Source organism: Hemicordylus capensis, chromosome 4 (assembly GCF_027244095.1).
Source record: "Hemicordylus capensis ecotype Gifberg chromosome 4, rHemCap1.1.pri, whole genome shotgun sequence".
Classification (NCBI taxonomy): Eukaryota; Metazoa; Chordata; class Lepidosauria; order Squamata; family Cordylidae; genus Hemicordylus; species Hemicordylus capensis.
The window spans coordinates 271,551,241-271,571,155 of record NC_069660.1 but is presented as its reverse complement, the minus strand read 5'-3'; the positions used below and the strand labels follow the sequence as shown (position 1 = coordinate 271,571,155).

Genomic DNA, 19,915 nt, shown 5'->3' with positions numbered 1-19,915 from the left:
CGGGAGTAAGGCTTTGCCTACAATTACTAACGCGTGCTTCAGCTTTCTGTATTCATGAATGTAAAGTCCCATCCAAACTTGGGATGGAAAAAGTTTCACAATTTATGTTTAACTATCTTGGAAATGTTGACAAGTAAAATACAGCCCGCAGCCTGAATTGTAATGGCAGCCTCCAACACTCCAGCATCATGAGAACATCACATCTGACTGTCAAACATTCATTCCCTTTTGGAAGCTATTCTGCCTCCATGCTGCTGTCACTGCTTAGGACAAGCACTCAAGTTCAAGTTGCAGTGTAGATGGGGTTATGCGCTCCTCCCTGTTCAGAATCCAGAGGCGGTTCATTAGAAAAACTCCCGACAACCTGGAGGAAACACGTATAGTCAGGATGCAATCAAGGCTAGAATAACCATTAATGCTAAATGAGCTACAGTCTAGGGCTGGGGTGGGGAACCTTGGCCCTCCAGCTGTTTTTGAACTACAACTCCCATCATCCCCAGTTTATTGAAACCACAATGTATTTGTGAATGGAGTTGATGGGAGCTGTAGTTCAATAACAGCTGGAGGGCCAAGTTTGCCCACGCCTGGGAGAACCTCCCCCCAAATGCAGCTTCCCATAGCTTCCCATTTTGAATAGCATGCTCATCTTGCTTTGAAGATGGTGAGTGCTGTTCCATCACACTCTGTCTAGTAGATTTGTTGCTTTCTGCACATGTTGTATTTGATTCCTTAGTACTATTGTCACCTCTTTTTATGAGCATCCTCTGTTATGAGTAACAGGTTTACAGATAAAACAGGGGCCAGGTCAAGTTTGGACTCATGGATGTGACTGATAGACTTGCTGGCTGTTAGACACAAACTCCCCACCCCACCCCACCCCCACTTTGTCTTCTTTCCTTGCTGCTTTACGCAGCATGTCCACAGCACAGCATGTGCCCTCTCTTCCTTTAAAAAAAAAAAAATTATTTATTTATTTATTAAAATATTTCTTGACCACCCAAAACTTGCGTCTCTGGGCAAGTTTTACGATTAAAATCATTTAGAACATTAAATCAATTAACAGTTAAAATCATCGAAAAGATTAAAAACATTTAAAACCCAGTATTAACATTATTTAAAACTATAAATCTAATTAAAAGCCTGGGTGAATAAATGTGTTTTCAGTACCTTTTAAAAAGCTTCCCGAGATGGGGAGGCTCTTATTTCAATAGAGAGTGCATTCCAAAGTCCAGGGGCTGCAATGGAGAAAGCCCGTTCCCGAGTAGCCGCCAAATGAGTTGGCCGCACTAGTTTTCTAGTAATATATTTTTATTTTCTAGTACCTGTCCCTGATAAATCACTGGACAACATGATGTGCAACACCACAGAGATGTAACACTGTGGACTCCAGAGTAAGCCCCGACCCTGTTCTGAAGCAGCAGATGTAGAAGCAGCATTTCAACATTGCCCCATTGTTGCAAATTGGGAAATCTGCAGAAATGTGGCTTCCACATCCACTATTTCGGACCAGCATCGGGGATTGCTTTGAAGTCCACGCAGCCCCAGGACACAGTATCATAGCTCCATACACAGAACATCATGCCAGTCACTGTCTCCATTTTTCTTTTTAGGCAGGTTTCCGTGGGGTGAGGGGAATACCTTCAAAAATGCTTATTTCATTTGTGCCCATGTGAGTATTTAGACTGGAAGCTTTTGAGCTGGGTCTTGTTAATTTTATGTTTCTACAGCACCTTTTTTTAAAGACACCTAATAAACAACCTTCCTTTCCATCTCCCCCAACATCATCCCATAACAGCTGCTTTTCCAAATGGAAAATAATGTTGAACATCTTCACAGTATGGCTATTCTGTAATAAGTACAATCAAATCTATTCTAAGATTAAACATGCTTACATATAAAAGACTTAAAATCCCAAGGGGACCAAAAAGCAACACACAGTATAAGGGCCATAACGAAAATAAAAATACAGTTTAAAACATAATAGAACGGAAATGGTTATAGTCAGTTTACTAACATGCCTGCTTCAGAAATGCAGGGCAGACAGTTGTCAGCTCAGCACAGAGAAAGAGAAGAGCCTTCAGCAAGATGTCAGAGTGGATTGGAAAGAGGCACTCTGGCAGTGATCTTTGGTGTACGGAAAGGAGTGTTATAAGTACTATTCAGTTGAGCCTTTGGAAAGTATGCCCTTGTCCAGATCTAAAACCTTCTTGGAGCTTAAAGGAAAGAGAGGCAATTCAGACATGACGCCAAACATCTAAACAGGCGTCTTATTCACCGGCACATGGCTTTGTGTAAATGACCGCATATGCATTCAACGTGAACCTGGGTGCAGGCCACCTCAAATGCATGGCACAAATAAGAAGGGTACTGCTGTATATGCATTGGACATAACATGTATATACTGTCTCATGTGTATATATTAAGGCTATGCTCACGACTAGCAAAAACCGGGCTAAGGGAGCCCAGCCTGGTATCGGCTGGTGGTGAGACCCAACGGGAGACATGCAGCTCCTGGCAGTGGCACAGCAGCAAGCCCTCTTAAGTGGCCTGCCACTTAACCGGGGTTTCGGGAGCAGGAGCACCCCAAAAGTGAGTTAAATGATCGTGTGTCAGTGCAGTCCGACTCCGGAACACACTGACTCACAAGTAGCCTCTTGACTGGGAGGCTACAAGTCTCTCGAAGCTCCCCAAAAGGCTCTGCACACTCACACGGTGCCTTATGGGACCTCCGGGGGTCAGGAGGCCCATGAACCGCACCGCCCCAACCAGCTCTGTGACGGAGCTGGTAATTGTCTGGGCGACCAATCTGGCTGCCCAGGGGGGTCTCCCTGATTGTCTGCGGGGAGAATGGGTCAAACCCGCTCTCCTCGCAACCCCCCTTTCGGCTCTACACACTACTCATGTATAGAGCCTCATTGTCTCACGATCTTGGTGCTTCACACAAGTAGCCCCAGGAGGGCAAGACATGAATTTATCCACAGCACAGTGCCTCCAGTGGTGGCTGCTGGTATCTATCTTATGTTTCTTTTTTAGACTGTGAGCCCTTTGGGGACAGGGAGCCATTTTATGTATGTATGTATGTATGTATGTAAACCGCTTTGGGAACTTTTTGTTGAAAAGTGGTGTCATACTATTTGTCATATTCATATTTGTTGTACACAAATTGTACTTGTGTTGAATGTAAAATGTGAATAGGGCTAGAGAGGACAAGAGGTACCATAGAACTGTAGGATTGGTTGCCGTTTGGTATCTGGGGTTTAGCCTCAGTAGCCCTATTCACAAGTCATGTTCAACACATGTACAATCTGTGTAGAGTGTACAAACAGACATCCAGTTGTTCACTAAGAACATAAAAACAGCCCTGCTGGATCAGGCACAAGGCCCATCTAGTCCAGCATCCTGTTTCACATAGTGGCCCACCAGATGCCTCAGAGAAGCCCACAGGCAGTAGATGAGGGCATGCCCTCTCTCCTGCTGTTGCTCCCCTGCAAATGGCATTTAGAGGCATCTTGCCTCTTAGGCTGGAGGTGGCCTCATTATGTTCATGATGAACACTCATTACGTTCAACACATGTACAGTAGTCCACTCATTATCTGTAACCAGCATTTGAGGGGGGGCTATACCCTGGTTCGCTCAGCGGTGCACCTAGGTAATTTTGGAGTCTGGTCCTAAAGGCCTTTGGAGCCCCCACCCCTGCTGCAAGTTAAGCATAATTTTTTAACACATGGGTTCTTGTGGGCACAAACCACACCACCCAGGACACACTAAAGAAGATGGGGGGGGCAGGGGGTGTGGAGGCCCTGGACTTTGGCCCCCAAGTCCAGGGATAAGAGTGCCTCTGAGTTTGCTGTTAAAATGAAATGCAAGTACTATTACATTTTAAAACTATTTTTATTTTACTTATCCTTTCTATATTGCTCCTCAGTCCTCTTGGAGTCTAGGTATTTTAAAACATAGTGGCTAAAGCTAGTGTCTCCAGGAGAAGGAGGATATTGTCAAAGGCTAGAATGAAAGCAACAGGAAGTAATTGATTGAGATTGCTATGATCAGGACCTCCATGTCCACCAGGCTCTACTCCCTTATCCACTGGGTACCATTCTCTTCTCTGGCCCACTTGACTTCACCCTATCCCAAAAGGGTTAGCCCTCATGCACTGCCAGTAAATATCAGGATAAATATTAGCTCTCATGCACTGCCAGTAAATATCAGGATCTCAGCTTCAGGTAACCTGGCAACCTTCTGGAGGAAGAGACAATAATGGGTCCAAAGTCTCAGGATTCAAACCCTAAGCAGGTGCCAAACCTGGAAATACTCACTCAGGCCAAGATCCAGATTGTGGATCATACCACAGCGAAATGGCTAGAAGATGAAAAATTGCAGGGAGAAATGCCAGGGCTGCTCGAGTCAACTAGACATGGAATAGGTTAGAACAGATGATGTGACAAATCATGACCAAAGCAGTAGGAATTTTGCAGGAGGACATAGGACATATGAAATTTGCTTTGTGCCTACCATCCTAACTTGATCATGATCCCCACCGTTTGATGCCCCACTGTGGTATTTTATGCCATATGCTGCTGTCTGCCTATCTGCTTTTTATTTTGATTTCATATTGTGATAATTTAATAATTTAATATTGTATCACACATTCTTAATTATTGTAAACTGCCTTTTTAGGCACAAAATCAGGTTATAAATACCCAGAAACAAATAAGATTTCCCTCACAGGGAGATTATAAAGATAAACTGGAAGAAGTCCATGTATATTGCCCTGAGAAAAGGCAAGATACAAAAATGATCATTAGCACAATCCAGCCCAAATGAAGCATTTTTCATGCCGATCTACAGTGTTTCAGTGGGAAAGATTTAGACTTACATTTAACTCTCCCATAGAAATCATTGGGACTTAATGCTCAATTTGGGCTGGAGCAGCATGCCAAAATATGCAAGCTACCAAAGCAATAAGAACCCATACTATATGCACACTCTGATAATTCTGTTCCATTGCCACTGATATAGAGCAATAAATTATCCTGTGTGCACGCACATATACAGAGTACATCTGTCAAAAAATTTCTAGAAATCAGCAAATATGTAGTTTTCAGTTTGAAAACTGCCATTTTTCCTTTGCCTGTCTCATCTCTTGGACGAAAAAAAAAGTCCTAAATATAAATAGGGCATTTGCTGTTGTCTTTCTACTAAAGCTTTTAAATTTAAGAAATAATAGATGCCTGTCTAGACAACCCTAAAATTGTTTTAGTTACTGATGTATGGATGACTGATAAATGTCATCTTTTCTGCCTGCAGTGCATTTTGCATCCAGTCTACTGACATTTGTCTATAGCTGACCTGATTCTGCATTTTTTGTTTGCATGAAGCATTTAAAATTTTACCACTATGAAACTTCAGGATTCACTGTGCAAAAATAAATGCCTTATATCTCCCACTCCCCCACCCCACACCAAATCACACCAGCAGGGAAGATTTGTGCTAAGACACCCAATAATGAAATGCATTGCATAACTTTCCAGGTGAAATAGCAATTAATTCCCTAGCTTTATGTGCTCATGTCCATCCAGAGATGAAATGAAATAGAAAAGCACAGAAATAATGAACTAATTTCACCCAAATATACTTGTTTTTGAAGACAGTGCAAATGTGTTTAGTGTTTGCCACTTACTGCTGTAAAATGCGCACTTAAGACGGTAAAGGAAGTCATATTTCTCTCAAGAGCTTTGGAATTCAGCTAAGGGAGAAGATTATGATCATGATCTGTAATCTTGTGTGTGCCTCTGACTCCTGTTACAAACATAAGAACGCCTTATACCAAGTCAGACCATACATACCAGGACTGCACAACTTTGGCCCTCCAGCTGTTTTTGAATCACAGCTCCCATAATCCTTATCCACAGTAGGAAATAGGGATTATGGGACATCATGCAACATCTGAAAGAGGGTCAAAGTTGGGAAGTGCTGGTATATATGTCCTGACTTGGTATAAGGCATTCCAAATGTTTATAACAGGTGCCAGAGGCATATACAAAATCACAAATAATATATAACCTATGACCTATACCATGACCTATGGTATACCACAGAGATGCACTAAAATGCCCCAGTGGGCCAGAACCAACCATGACTTTCCCTGTTCAGTCGCTGGGGTACCCGGAGTGCATACTAGCCCCAAACAAATGCCAAATCCTCTCCTCTCCCTAATTCACTGTTGTTTCAGACTGCAATCCTAGGCGTGCTTACTTGGGAGTAAGCCTTACTGGGTACACAGTGTATTTCCAAATGAACTTGCATAGGATGGTGTTCTAAGGCAAGTTTCCAGAGAGGACACAGGATAGCCCACCACGAAGAAGGAACTGACCAAAAGAGCGACCCTCTGCCTTTCTGGGGTGAATTCTGCCTGTTGTTACTGCTGCTGCTGTTCCAGCCCACTCCATCCATCAGCAAGGGAAAAACAGGCCTCCAAAATGGTGCTCAAAATGTTTCGACTTGAAGAGGGGTTGTTTTTGTTTCTTCCTTGAAACAGGCCCTGTGTTTAAAGGCTGGTTTGTTTTGAGCTCAAAACACTCGGAACGGTCCATTTTGAGTCAAAATGTTTCTACTTTGAAACACTGTGCTCATCCCTACAGTCAAGCTGGTGGCAACTGTGGACGGATCACTAGAATTGCTAGAGCTGGTTCAGCAACTGACAAAGACGAAGAGACTGAACTACACATTAGGACTTGCCCCACGTTGGATCTCATCCATCAGCATTGTGGAGATGATAATAATAATATTTACCTACCTTGGAGAGCTGCTGCAAGTATTACAAGATAATTCATATGAAGTTTTGCACATTCAAAAAAATGTGCAAAACTTTCAAAGCTTTTGAAAGCTTTGCACATTCAAAAGCACTATACAAATTCTATGTATTAACTGCATGCATATATGCACCTCTGCAAACTTATATAGCAAAACCAAATATCTGATAACCATACAATTTAAAGAATTAGTTACTGATTCCAATAGGTGTTTTTATTTCCCCCCAGGAATCTAGAACTTTTCTTGATTTTAAAGTGCAAACAGATATGTGTCATGTTTATTCACAGCTATTTGTGTGTGTCTGTCTGTCTGTCTGTCTGCCTCTTTCCCTTCACTCTACAAAGGAGTACATTTAAAAGTTTGGCCTCTGAGCATACATAGAATGCATTTCTCTTCATTAGGCCATACCAGGCCTTGTATTAAGCACAAAGAGGTGTCTTACTAGTGTTTATAGACAGTATAGACAGAGAAACACAAAGGAGTACAGTATAAAAGTTATAGAGGGCACACCCTCTAAAGTTAGCATTTCTTTCCTTTAAGCCATAAGCTCCTGTTGTGGAGATCTCTTTCTTATTGTGCTGTCTACAAAGTAGGAAAGGAGCAGTTCTTGGAGAGAGAGAGAGATTCCATCACCCATGGGATACTGAATATAATATAAAAATGAAATAGCATACTGTGTGTGTGCCTGTTGGGGAGGGGTTATTGTCCGTATTTTAACAGGAATCTTTAACATTATCCCTGACCCTATTTTTTCTTTTAAAAAAACATTGCCCCTAATTTTTTTAAAGGACCTTTCTATGATTCCCTCCCTCCAGATCATTCTATGTTTTCCAACCCCTATTTTTACAAGCCTTCCTTCCAAGCCTTGGAAGGAAGCCCTTCCTTCGTTTTAAAAAAAGATTTCCCATAAATCCCTCTGCTTTTACAGATATTTTTTTAAAAATTAATTTCCCTCACCCCACTCATTAACAGTGAACTTACTTTGAAACGAGGAAGGACTGCACTGTTAGGCAGCTGCTGGAGAAAGAAAAGAGAGACTCGACAAGCCAGCCATTCCTGCTCTGAAACAAGATCAAGTTTGGTGGCTCAGACAGTCCACACAGCAGCACAGCTCAAGGTGAAGACAGGCAGGCTTGCTTGAGGGGGAACGACTGCTTCCAATTCCAGAAAGCTTCAGTGAGACCACCTGACATGTGGAACATAGGAAGCTGCCATATACTGAGTCAGACCATTGGTCTATCTAGCTCAGTATTGTCTACACAGATTGGCAGCAGCTTCTCCAAGGTTGCAGGCAGGAATCTCTCTCAGCCCACGCAACTAAGCCATGACTCCCAGAGGACCAGCAAGAGCGTCCCGAAATCTCCTGCAAACAGAAAGCTAGTGAGCTAGGCAAGACATTCAGGGAAACCGAATCACATTTCTTAAAAGAGTGTGTGGTAGCCAAAAGAGTGTGGCAGAGAGTAAGCAAGCTGTTAGAGTGGCCCAATTTGGAAAAACAGACTTGGGAAGAGCTAACCACGGGTTTGAGCAATAGAACCTCTTTTCGAGGTCCCAGAAAGAAGCCTTCAAGGAAACGGGACGGAACAGGTGCCCTCATACTAGAGAATTGGAACGTTCCCCTTCTTGTAATCAGGATAGTAAACCTGTATGTCATTTATGCAATGCTCTTGCAAAGGAATAGGGAGGGAAGACGCGACCAAGAGGTTCACGTGGATGAGACAGTAAATTTATTTAGTTTGTATGGTTATGTGCAGAAAGACAAGTGTATATCTTCTAAACAGCAATAGGACAAATTGTGGAAATGGACGTTGGATGTAACCCCCACCCCCCCGATTACCTGATGTGCCTTGAAATCCCACCAAGTTACATACTGCCTGCATATACTTTATAACCCTGTGGGTTACCAAATCCTTGTGTGTAAATCTTTGTATATATATGATGTACAAACAACCACTTTGTATAGAATTGTGCTTTGGTAACGTACTGTATGCTTTAGTAGTTTGTTGGTTCAATAAAAAATCTTGTTGTCCTAAAAAACAAAAAGACAAAATCTTGTTGTCCTATCTTGGAGAAGCAGGAGAGGGAATTTGGAACCTTCTGCTCTTCCCAGAGCAGCTCCATCCCCTGAGGGGAATATCTGACAGTGCTCACACTTCTAGTCTCCCATTTATATGGAACCAGGGTGGACTCTAGGGGGACAAGTCAAAGACCAGCTCTCCTCTCCTGTTCGTGGTGTATGCCAGAAGTTGATTACCTGGCCTATTATAATAAGGCATACAAAGGCTAAAAACATGAGAAACAGTCAGCTTTTTAAAAATTTCTTAAAATCAACCAAAGCATATACTCTTGTATGCAGGGGCGTAACTATAATAGGGCAAGGGGAGACAGTTGTCTGGGGGCCCACTGCCTTGGCCACCCCCCAGAGGCAAGTCACATGACTGACTCCCCCAGCCGCGCACCCGCCCAGGCTTCCTTCAGTTGTATTCATCCTGCGAAATTGATGTGAGTGTTAAGACCTGGAGCTGCCAGAACAGCATGTCTTTCTCTAGTACCATTAAATGACTTGCATCGTCCACAATTTACAAAACCTTTTTAAAAATAACTGAGGATGGTTTTCTATTGTGGCACATAGGGGTGTGTGTGTGTGTGTGTGTGTGTGTGTGTGTGTGCTTTTTGTTACCACTATTCAGCCTCATTTAAGATTTCTTTACTCCATGAGCTGAGCTTCACCGGGCGGAGGGGGGGGGCATTCAAAAATCTTGTCTCTGGGCCCACTCCATCCTTGCTACACCCCTGCCTCTATGGATCAATTTTTAAAAATATATATTGAAAGAACAAAGGGGGAAAGTGAACATAAATCGTATGCTGCCCTTGGCTGACTGTAGGTTGCTTACAAGTGAAAAACAGCTTCATACAAATATGACAAATGTATATATACCGCTTTTCAACCAAAGCAGTGTACATAGATATAAAAATCAATAAAATGGCTCCCTGTCCCCAAAGGGCTCACAATCTAAAAAAGATACACAAGACAGACACCAGCAACAGCCACTGGAGGGATGCTGTGCTGGGGATGGATAGGACCAGTTGCTCTCCCCCTGCTAAATAAAGAGAATCGCCACTTTTAAAAGGTGCCTCTTTGCTCAGTTAGCAGGGGATTCAGTTTTAAACTATGTGTCTTAGTCATGTCTTGCATTTGTACTAATTGTAGACAGGTGGTGGTGCTTGTCACCTTTGTCCTCAATTTCAGACAGATTGAACACATGGTTTAGATTTTATGACAGACAGAATGTTTGGAGCTTATAATGCCTCACCTCCATTATAGAGGTACTACTGTGTCTGTATAATACTTTGTATAGTGTTTTCAAGTGTCCAGAGTGCTTCATGTGAATTATCCTGCTGTTTCCCTTACAACAATCCTAAATATTATCCCAGGACTCAGGGCCGGATCAGGCATGTGGGGACTTTTTTGATGACCCATAGAAAGGAATATTCCGCAGCAACAGCAGGAACCATGAAGAATGCTGACAAGCACTAGCAGCTCAATGCAGGTGGTCACTGGAGACCTGATGCCTCGCACTCACCTTAAGAACATAAGAACAGCCCTGCTGGATTAAGCCCAAGGCCCATCTAGTCCAGCATCCTGTTTCGCACAGTGGACCACCAGATGCCACTGGAAGCCTACTGGCAGGAGTTGAGAGCAAGCCACCTCTCCTGCTGTTACTCCCCTGCAACCGGTACTCAGAGGCATCCTGCCTTTGAGGCTGGATGTGGCCTATAGCCCTCCAACTAGTAGCCATTGATAGACCTCTCCTCCATGAAGTTATCCAAACCCCTCTTAAAGCCATCCAGGTTGTTGGCTGTAACCATATCTTGTGTGCATTGTGGGAAAAAGTACTTCTGTTTGTTGGTCCTAAATTTCCAGGCAGTCAATTTCATGGGATGACCCCTGGTTCCAGTATTATGTGAGACCACCTTGCTTGCTGGCCCCACACCTTGGCCAGAGCCCACTGGCACATCCCTCATCCCTCTCACTTTCATTAATGTTTTAAATAATTAATTTTAATGTAATAATTAATGTGCTGCAAATTGACCCCCCCCACCTGCCATGACCAAGTTATGGCTGGTTCTGGCCCACCAGGGCATTTGAGTTGTTAACCCTTGTATTATCCTTATACTGGGAGTTAAGGGTGAAAGGAGTGACTTTCCCTAAGGCTACTTCTCAACTCATGGCACAGACAAGTTTTGAACTGGTGAAGTTCTGATTTGTTGAACGTTAAAGCAACCACTTCCATTAAAGTTCCTCAGCAGAACCTTTAGGCTTTAACTCTTGTATAATGAAGAATTTAGAGGGGGGGGCGTTGTGTGTGTGTGTGTGTGTGTGTTCTTGGAAGTCTAATATTGCTATGTTTATTATTGTAAACATGAGCCAATTCCCATGATTTACTTTGTCTGTTTCCTTCCTTTAAAATGAAGCCTAAAACACAGTGCTTAAAGAAAGCTGTAATCTTCGCCTTTAGTAAAGTAAAGGTAAAGTGTGTCGTCGGGTTGATTTCAACTCCTGGCGCCCACAGAGCCCTATGGTTTTCTTTGGTAGAATACAGGGGGGGTTACCATTGCCTCCTCCCGCACACTATGAGATGATGCCTTTCAGCATCTTCCTATATCGCTGCTGCACGATATAGTACCAGAGGGGATTCAAACCAGCAACCTTCTGCTTGTTAGTCAAGCATTTCCCTGCTGCGCCACTTTAGTACTCCTATCTCGATCACAATTACTTGCAAGCAAGTCAAACTGATTATTATGGGGGTTTGAGTTCAACCAGATATATGGTTCTTCAATGTATTTAATAGGACATATTATTTATTCTATTTCTATACCACCCTTCCAAAAATGGCTCAGGGCAGTTTACACAGAGAAATAATCCTCTCTAATAAAAAGCCTTGGTGTCCATCCGTGGACGGACACCAAGGCGTGCATTCGTGCCTCCCTGGGCTGTTCTGGGCATGCGCAAAGCGCATGCCCAGAACAGGGCAAGGGAGACATGATCGCCAGCACCCGGTGGCCATCTTGGGCGGCCAGAAGAAACCGGGAAGAGGCGGCGAGGGAAACGGCGGGGCCAGAAGCGGCCGCCACAAAGATAGGAAAGAGGCAGCGGGGGAAACGGCGGGCCCAGAAGCAGCCACCGCGAAAACAGGAAGGAGGCGGCGGGGGAAACGGCGGGGCCAGAAGCGGCTGCCGCGAAGACAGGAAAGAGGCGGCGGGGAAAGAGGCGGCAGGGGAAGCTGGCCGAGGTTGTGGCGGAGCCGCCGCCGAGGCCTGGCGTCGCCGCTAAAGCTGGGCGGGGGGAGAAACTTTGGGGCCCTTGCCCGGCCAGGGAGACCGGCCGCGGCATGGGGAGACCAGCCACAGCATGGGGAGACCGACCACGGCTGAGGGCGGCGGGAGGTGGAATGGCGGCGGGGGCCCGGAGCACTTACTAGCGCCCGTTATTTAACGGGCCTGAAAACACCAGTACATAAATAAGGTGGATTCCTGTCCCCAAAGGGCTCACAGTCTAAAAAGAAACACAAGATAGACACCAGCAACAGTCACTGGAGGTACTGTGCTGGGGGTGGATAGGGCCAGTTGCTCTCCCCTGCTAAATAAAGAAAATCAACACATTAAAAGGTGCCTCTTTGCCAAGTTAGCAGGGGTTCCCTGGAAAGTCTGCATAGGCATGCAGACTTGCTTCCTTAAGGCCTAGAATTGCAGCCATAGGAATTTCTGGAAAGTGCACATGCTCCGTAGTCATGGAGGTGTCTCAGACTGTGGGGAGAGAGGGCTTTAACTCATTGCCCTTTCTGCACAGGCTGCCTGCATTAAAAACAATCAAGCCTTGCCCCAGTCACAGAGAAGGTGTATGATCTAGTTCGCCTAAAAATTTGCCACATTAGTTATTCACTTTCAGCTTAACTCAGATTTTACCTGTGCAAGGAGCTAAATACATTCCCCATGACTGAAAAGAGATCAGGGGTTTTTATACCAGGATTGCCATGTTAGGTGTGGCAAAGAGGCAAAATTGTCTTGAACCTCATATATAGTTTTGGTTAAAACTGAGCTATAAACAAAGTAGAGGGGGAATACATCATTTAAAAATAAATAAATTTTGGGGTGGAGAGACCACAATAACATTAGATTGATAACTTCCTTTATGGCAGGACTGCTGTGTCTTTAATAGCAATAGTGAAGCTTTACCTTTTTCAGCATTCCGCAGCAGCAACAGGCAGAAATTTACCTCCTGAATTTCTGCTTGCAAATCGCAGTTGTTAAAAGCATTGGGCTCCCGCTAGCTGAGAAATCTGGCAGCTCAAAATAAGTTTGCAAAACGCTGACACAAGGCATTTACTGCAGATTATCTGATCGACTTATTTACAACTGCACAATAGTGTTTTTATCATTTCTATAGTGCACTTTAAGTGTTCAGAGTGCTCCACATTAGCAGTGGGCGAGCACCCCTCAGCCTGATTTGGAATCATCTTGGAATGTTAAATGAGATTTTGCAGGTGCAAAATGTACGAGCTTTCTCAGCAAGCTTTCAAAAGGAGCTCATCTGTTTTCCAAGAGCCCTCTCTTGATGTTGCTACATGCATGCATGTTATCACATTACTCTCTAAGAGCTGTAGTTGGGCTTGGTACCACATGCATAATTGTTGCAATTAGGTGTGCATTTGTTTTAAAAATTCATGGAAAATAAAACAAATAAGCCGTACTCATGTTATTCATTTTAGTTATTACAGCAAATGGGGATTCAAAAGAACGTGTTCTACAGAGCCAGGGGACACCAGTCATTTTAATTCATTTTTCATTTGTTTTGTTTGTTTCTCATCTGTTTGTACAGGAGCCCTGGAACTGCCTGTACAGGTCACCAAAAGATTGCAAGAAGGAAGAAGGAAGTGAGCAGTGAATCTGACAAATTGTGAAGATGCCAAATTATAGCAAAAAATCATCATCATCATCATAATTGCTAGCTTGCCTAGAAAGCATTCAACAAGCCAGTAGATCTTCTTTCCACTACCAAGAACCAATCATTGTGGATAAGGAGAGGCTTGTAAAAGCACAAGTAAAGACAAGAAAACATTTGGTTCTTGTCTTTGATAGAGTTTGTAGGTTTTTTTCTTGTTGAGCCAGAGTGTTAAGGTTGTATTTAGACTTCTGTGTTTAAAAGCAGATCTCATTCCACAACTCCTTTCACACCTATACAGTTTCTGAGCATTTATTATATCAATTCCATATTGTATCTTTCCCTTTCCCCTATTTGTAGTTATTTAAATGCTGCTGCTTGTGACTAACCAGCACCCAACTCAAGTCTGCCAGAGAGGAATGTAGGTACCATGGCAAAATTAAATTTCCCAAGAGTCCCTGATGCTTGAAGAACCATACATGGTATTGGAGGTGAGTTTGGAGTGAGTCATTCACATAACCTCTAGATACTGTTGCCAGGAGCAAAATTTGGAATTTGGTTTTTCAAAAAGCTAACTTTGGGGGGGAGGGTGCATGAAATAGTTTGGTTTTCTGGCCCTAATTCCAAATCTATCTGGAGGGAAATTAACCATCACTAGCAAACAATGAAACCCAGGTAGGCATCCATTCAAAAACCTCCCTGGTTTCAGTATATTCAAATGCGTTCAATTGATCAACATAAATTACATCGACAAGGAGGGAAACTTAAGGATCTCACTGATTCTGAAAAATTAATTTAAAAAAAAAATCCTGATCATTTGCTTGGTATGGTCTATAAGTTGTTATTGAAATGTGATACTGAAACAGAAAAAGTAAAGGTATGCATGATTAGATGGATGCAGAATATAAATAAAACAATTGATTTTAGTGATTGGGAATATCAATGGAAGAAAGGAATTAAATTTACCCTCAGCAATAATTTGCAGAAGAATTGGTATTAAAAAAAATTTTGGTAGTATGTGACTCCTATGACTATTCATAAAATTGAAAGCAGTTTCCCAAAAGAATACTGGAAATGTAACCATCACATAGGGACGTTTTATCATATGTGGTGGACATGCGATGCTGCCCAATCATTTTGGAAACAAATACATTGTAAAATGGAGCACATTTTATGTATCAAATGTCCTTTTTAAACCAGAAATCTTTCTTTTAAGTTATACTGAAATGTCTCTATATAGTTTCCTATGTTCCTATGATCATGGCAGCTAGGATTCTTTATGCTGCCAATTGGTGTTCCTCTATAATCCCCTCTTTAGCTGATTGTTTTATTAAATTATGGGACTATGCATCTCTTTCTAAAGTTTCAGCTTATGTGAATAACTCTCCATCAGAATCCTTTTTATTAACTTGGGAACTTTTTATAAAATATAATGTTCAACAAGGTCATTGTTTGTTTCCGAGATGTGGTTTTGATCTGTGATCTATGATTTCATGATTGAAATCGAGTTAGTGGAAGTTGTCTTTCTTATTATTCTTTTCTTTCTCTTTTTATTTTATTCTGATAATTGATTCTTGGCGTAAAACTTTGTATGCTTTGATTTCAAAAGATGGGATTTCTTTCTTCTTTGTAATAAAATAAACAAATTTAAAAAGAAAAAAGAGAAAGAAAGAAAGAAACCCAGGTAGGCAATTATCCCAGTATTAATGTATACACAAGGCAAAAATTTTTTAATTATTATTATTAAGAAAGTGTTTCCTGTCTGTATACAAATTTATAGAATCTGACTCTCATTCACACAGAAGACTTGCCATTCGCAGTACTAAATCTAAAGTTCTGACTGAACAAGCTCAGATGAGTCAGATGAAGTCCTGGAAATGTCATCCAGAAAGAGTTGGAAATAGCCTTAATAATAAAGTGCATCGAGGAAAAATAAAAGTTTAAATTGACCCCCAAAATCCCCCTATAGGATAAAAAGGAAAATGGGATAGGGATGGGAATTCAATTGCCATAATAAAGAGACAGAAATGAAAAAGCACAGCTTCCATGCAGGGACAGCAATTGCCTTTGCATCCAGTGTCTAATGTCTGATATTTTTAAAAAAGCTATAAAAGCAGAAAACAGGAATAATAATAATCATCATAAACAGTTAGGTCCCATTGTGATTGATGGTCCTCCTGTGTCCAGTTCGCTTCTGCAAATTCAATTTGTATCCAAATAAATATTTGGCATTGGTGGTTCCAGTTTCTACAACGAGCGGCAAGAAATCATTTGCACATAAATAGATTTGTCCTCAAAAATGCAAAGTGTTCCATCATACCAGAGGCAAGATAATTCTTTAAAGCTGAGGCGTACGCTTTTATAATGCCCAGTGTCAGGTACGGGTACTGCCTTTCCTCTTGCAGAACCTCTGTGTCTTTAATAGGGTTGCCACTCTCCTTTTTTTACTTGAATAGTACAAAGATCTATATCCAGTATCCAGGTCAGATGCTCACAATCTGCAAACAACTGTGGAAGGGAGTGGATCTCTTAAAGCATTATTTCCCCAGCTCTACAACTACTACTGCCACAATTAACCCCCTTCCAACAGGACTTGTGGTCATGCTACACACCTTCATTTGGGAGGCTGTGACAGGAGAGACAGATGAGAGGAGAAAAGGGAGTAGATTTATTAGGCCAACAGTTTACCTTCTGTGTCCTGCATTCTGATGTCACTTAGCTCATGCAGAACTCATGCTCTTGCTGCTCCACTTGGAATATGTTTGTGGGTAGAGGTAGAAATTAATCCTAGGAGCAGGAGCCCAGGATTAATAAAGGAAAGCAGATGAGAGCAGACTGGAGGGGGAAATACTAGCTAAACTTATCTGCTCTCTTTCCTCCAATGATGGCGTCAGTGGAGTTACAACTGTGGCCTGGTTCACACAATTATTTGAATCTGGGTTTAATGTGAGTTACCAACATTCGCATAATTGTGCGAACCTATGCCAAGTTGAATCTAGGACCTTTTGCATGCAAAGCATGTGCTCTGCACTTGAGCTCTTGGGCTCTCCCTCTAGAAACCCTCTAGAGGCTCTGAGGAGCTTTTGAAAGCTTACAGGCAGGACAAGAAAGCAATAGTTCTCAACCTGATGTTTGTTTCCAGTATCTTCGGGGCTTGAAGTTTCCATGTAACTACCATGGCTAATGGTCAATGATAGAATGGCGGGTTCAAAAATCTACGGAAGGCAAGTAGGAGGAAATCAGAGGTTCTGGGGAGCACCTTGGCGCAAGTCAGTTCTTCGGGCCATTTCCATGTTGTCTGAATCTAGAAATGTCAGATTGACCATGTGGGGTTCCATCTACCACCCACACTCTCTGCCTAACTTCAAGTGTTGGCATGCTCCCTGGGAATAGGCAGTTCCCTCCTACTTATTTTCTGCAGGTTGTATAATCATTGGATTTGTGTAATCTTTTTTTAAAGCCATATACTCTAGGTTCGAGTATTACAAACTGTAGCTTGTACTGCTGCTTCTGAATATGTGAAAGAAAACATATACTCCAAAAAGTATTTGTAATTGTTACAGAAAATGTAAACTAGAGGGGTAAAATAAATTTGCATATGGATCACCTGTAAACTATTTGCTTCTGAGTCTACTTTGCCAAAACTCCCTAACTTACCTTGGTAGTATTGACAAAAAAAGAAGGGTATCCTTCAGCTTATCCCCTACTTCTATATTTGAACATGAAACATACATTACAACAAATTGTTCTAGTAAGAACTAAACTGCCTATTTTCCTTTCACTATCCCTTCAGCTGGACTAATTTTGATTCAAATTGGTTAGGCAGTCCACAAGTTAGACTTCCTGTGCTTCAAATGTTCACATGTTTGCCATCTTGAATCAGGGTGGATGACATCATTACAAACTACACCATTAAGGTGTGCCTATGCTAAATCAATCAATGCATCACTCACTACAACTGTACCAAAATTGGTTCAAATTGGTTAGACTGTCTAGTAGTCAGTCCACTTGCACCTCAAACATTCATGCATCCCCCATCTTGGATTGGGGTAGACGACAGCATCACAATCTTTGCCATTGGGGCATCCTTATGTGTCCCTACAGCTGTAAAAAATTTGATTCAAATAGTTTAGGCTGTTCACAAGTTAGCCCACTTGTACCTCAAAAGTTTATGTGCCTGCCATCTTGAACTGGGGTGGATGACATCTTGCCAAACTATGACATTGAGATGCCCCTGTGTGTTACTCACTGCAACTGTACCTAATTTGGTTCAAATCAGTTAAGACAGTCCACAAGTTAGCCCACTTACATCTCAAAAGTTCATGAGTCCTCCATCTTGGATTGGGGTGGGTGACATCACCACAAACTATGCCACTGGGGCATCCCTAGGTCCCTACAGCTGTAACAAATTTGGTTCAAATCAGCTTGGTGGTTCACAAGTTAGCCCACTTGCACCTCAAACGTTTATGTGTCTGCCATCTTGAATTGGGGTGGATGACATTATCACAACCTACACTGTTGAGGTGTCCCTATATGTCCCTACAACTGTACGCAATTTGGTTCATATTGGTTCAGATGTTGGGAAGTTGATGGGGGGTGGGGGCGGACACACGGACACACACATGGGATGCGGATGATTTCGTAAGCCTACTGGAAAATAAGCCCAAAATGCTGTAAGCCTCAAGTTCTCCAAATCCAGGTTGTGCTGTCCCTAGAATTTACCCCCCTAGAATTTTCCATCTTTCAGAGCTGTGAAGAACATGAAACAATATTCTTGCCTCCCTGTCTCCTTCATGAATGACACCAGGCTAGACTATTTAAAAGGCAAATTTAGAACACCACAATGGTATGTGAATATAATTCACAAGTGTAGCTTGCGCCACAGCAACACATACTTCTGCATTTTTATCTCTATGTGCTCATACTTTGCTGCCTAGAGTCACATACCATTCCATTCTGAAGCCTACATAGAGTGGAGGGAAATCCTCAGAACTGAGAATTGGAGATGTGCATGAAATGGATTTTGCGTATTGTTTCAAGCTAAAAATGAAACGCAAATGGCTGGAACAATTGCTATGCAAAGCTTGAATTCATGGTTAGAAAATCTGCCTGGTCTGATTCAACATTCACAGGGCTAGCAAATTCCCCCCAAAATTGCCTGACTTGCTCTTATGTCTTTACAGCAGTTTCAGTTGCAAAAATCAGCAGCTAAAGCTTGTTATAATTCTGTGATAACATTACCACCCTGCTATGTCTCTAAACTAAGCAGCTGACAAAAGCAGAAGAGCAATGACTGGTAGAAAAGTTGGTAACTAATCATCAAAGCCCCTAGCCCCAAACATTAAAAACTCAGTTGATTGCCTCCTGCAGTATTTACCTGAATGTGAATGCATTGCTAAGGCTGGATTTATTTTATTTATTTATTTCATAGAAGTACAGTATATACCTCCTCAACTTCTGTCTCCAAACAGTTTACATAATATAAATTAAAACAACAATTTAAAAAAAAAACACTTCAAAAAAAGCAATCTGAAAAGCTTGGTAGATCTTTAAAATATTTTTGAGCGCTGTCAGGGTTTGGGAAGCTCTTATTCTGACAGGGAGCCCATTCCAAAGCCTTTGATTGGCTCTAGGGAAGGCCCAGCCCCAAGTAACGGTCAAGTAGGGATGCGAAGGAAACAGATTTGCCATCAGAACATTGTGCACATCCCTACTGGGAATATGACAGCACTATTGCAGAAGAGTGTTATATTTATTTGTGAAGACTCTGTGGGGAGTAGAAGTGGAGTCTTTGATGGGGGGGGGATAAATGAGCATGCTTGATCAGGGGCCGGGTTCTAGAAGAGCCTGGACTACTTACTTTATTTTTCTCATTGTTACCAGTCACCTTTTACATCATCTAACATAATACCAGTTTGCATGATTTAAATATTTGGACTGCACAAATGTTCTTTTAGAACTGCATATCTCTCTCTCTCTCTCTCTCTCTGGCATGAAGCCCCAATGTCAAGAATGACAGAGGTTGCTCCTCAGTCCTGGTGGAAGAGGTAATGATTATGTGTATGACTGTATGAAAGATTAGGTGTCCTGTCATCTGTGTCCTATTGTCAAGAAGAGAAGAGACACTGTGTGAGAAACGAATCCCACATTGCTAGACT

General features: G+C 42.3%; 2 long non-coding RNA genes across 2 annotated transcripts in view; one reads left to right on the top strand and one right to left on the bottom strand.

The window, feature by feature from the left end:
• Positions 1–17,371, top strand: part of LOC128322656 (uncharacterized) — a 71,228-nt gene extending 53,857 nt beyond the window's left edge. Inside the window, exon 3 of the long non-coding RNA XR_008305857.1 lies at positions 13,695–17,371. This is a non-coding gene — a long non-coding RNA (uncharacterized LOC128322656). The remainder of the gene's footprint in view (positions 1–13,694) is intronic.
• Positions 79–7,950, bottom strand: LOC128322655 (uncharacterized). Its single transcript, XR_008305856.1, has 2 exons — positions 7,796–7,950; positions 79–364 (listed from the first exon to the last, which is right to left on the bottom strand). It is a non-coding gene; the product is annotated as an uncharacterized LOC128322655 (long non-coding RNA).
• Positions 17,372–19,915: the final 2,544 nt, after the last annotated feature.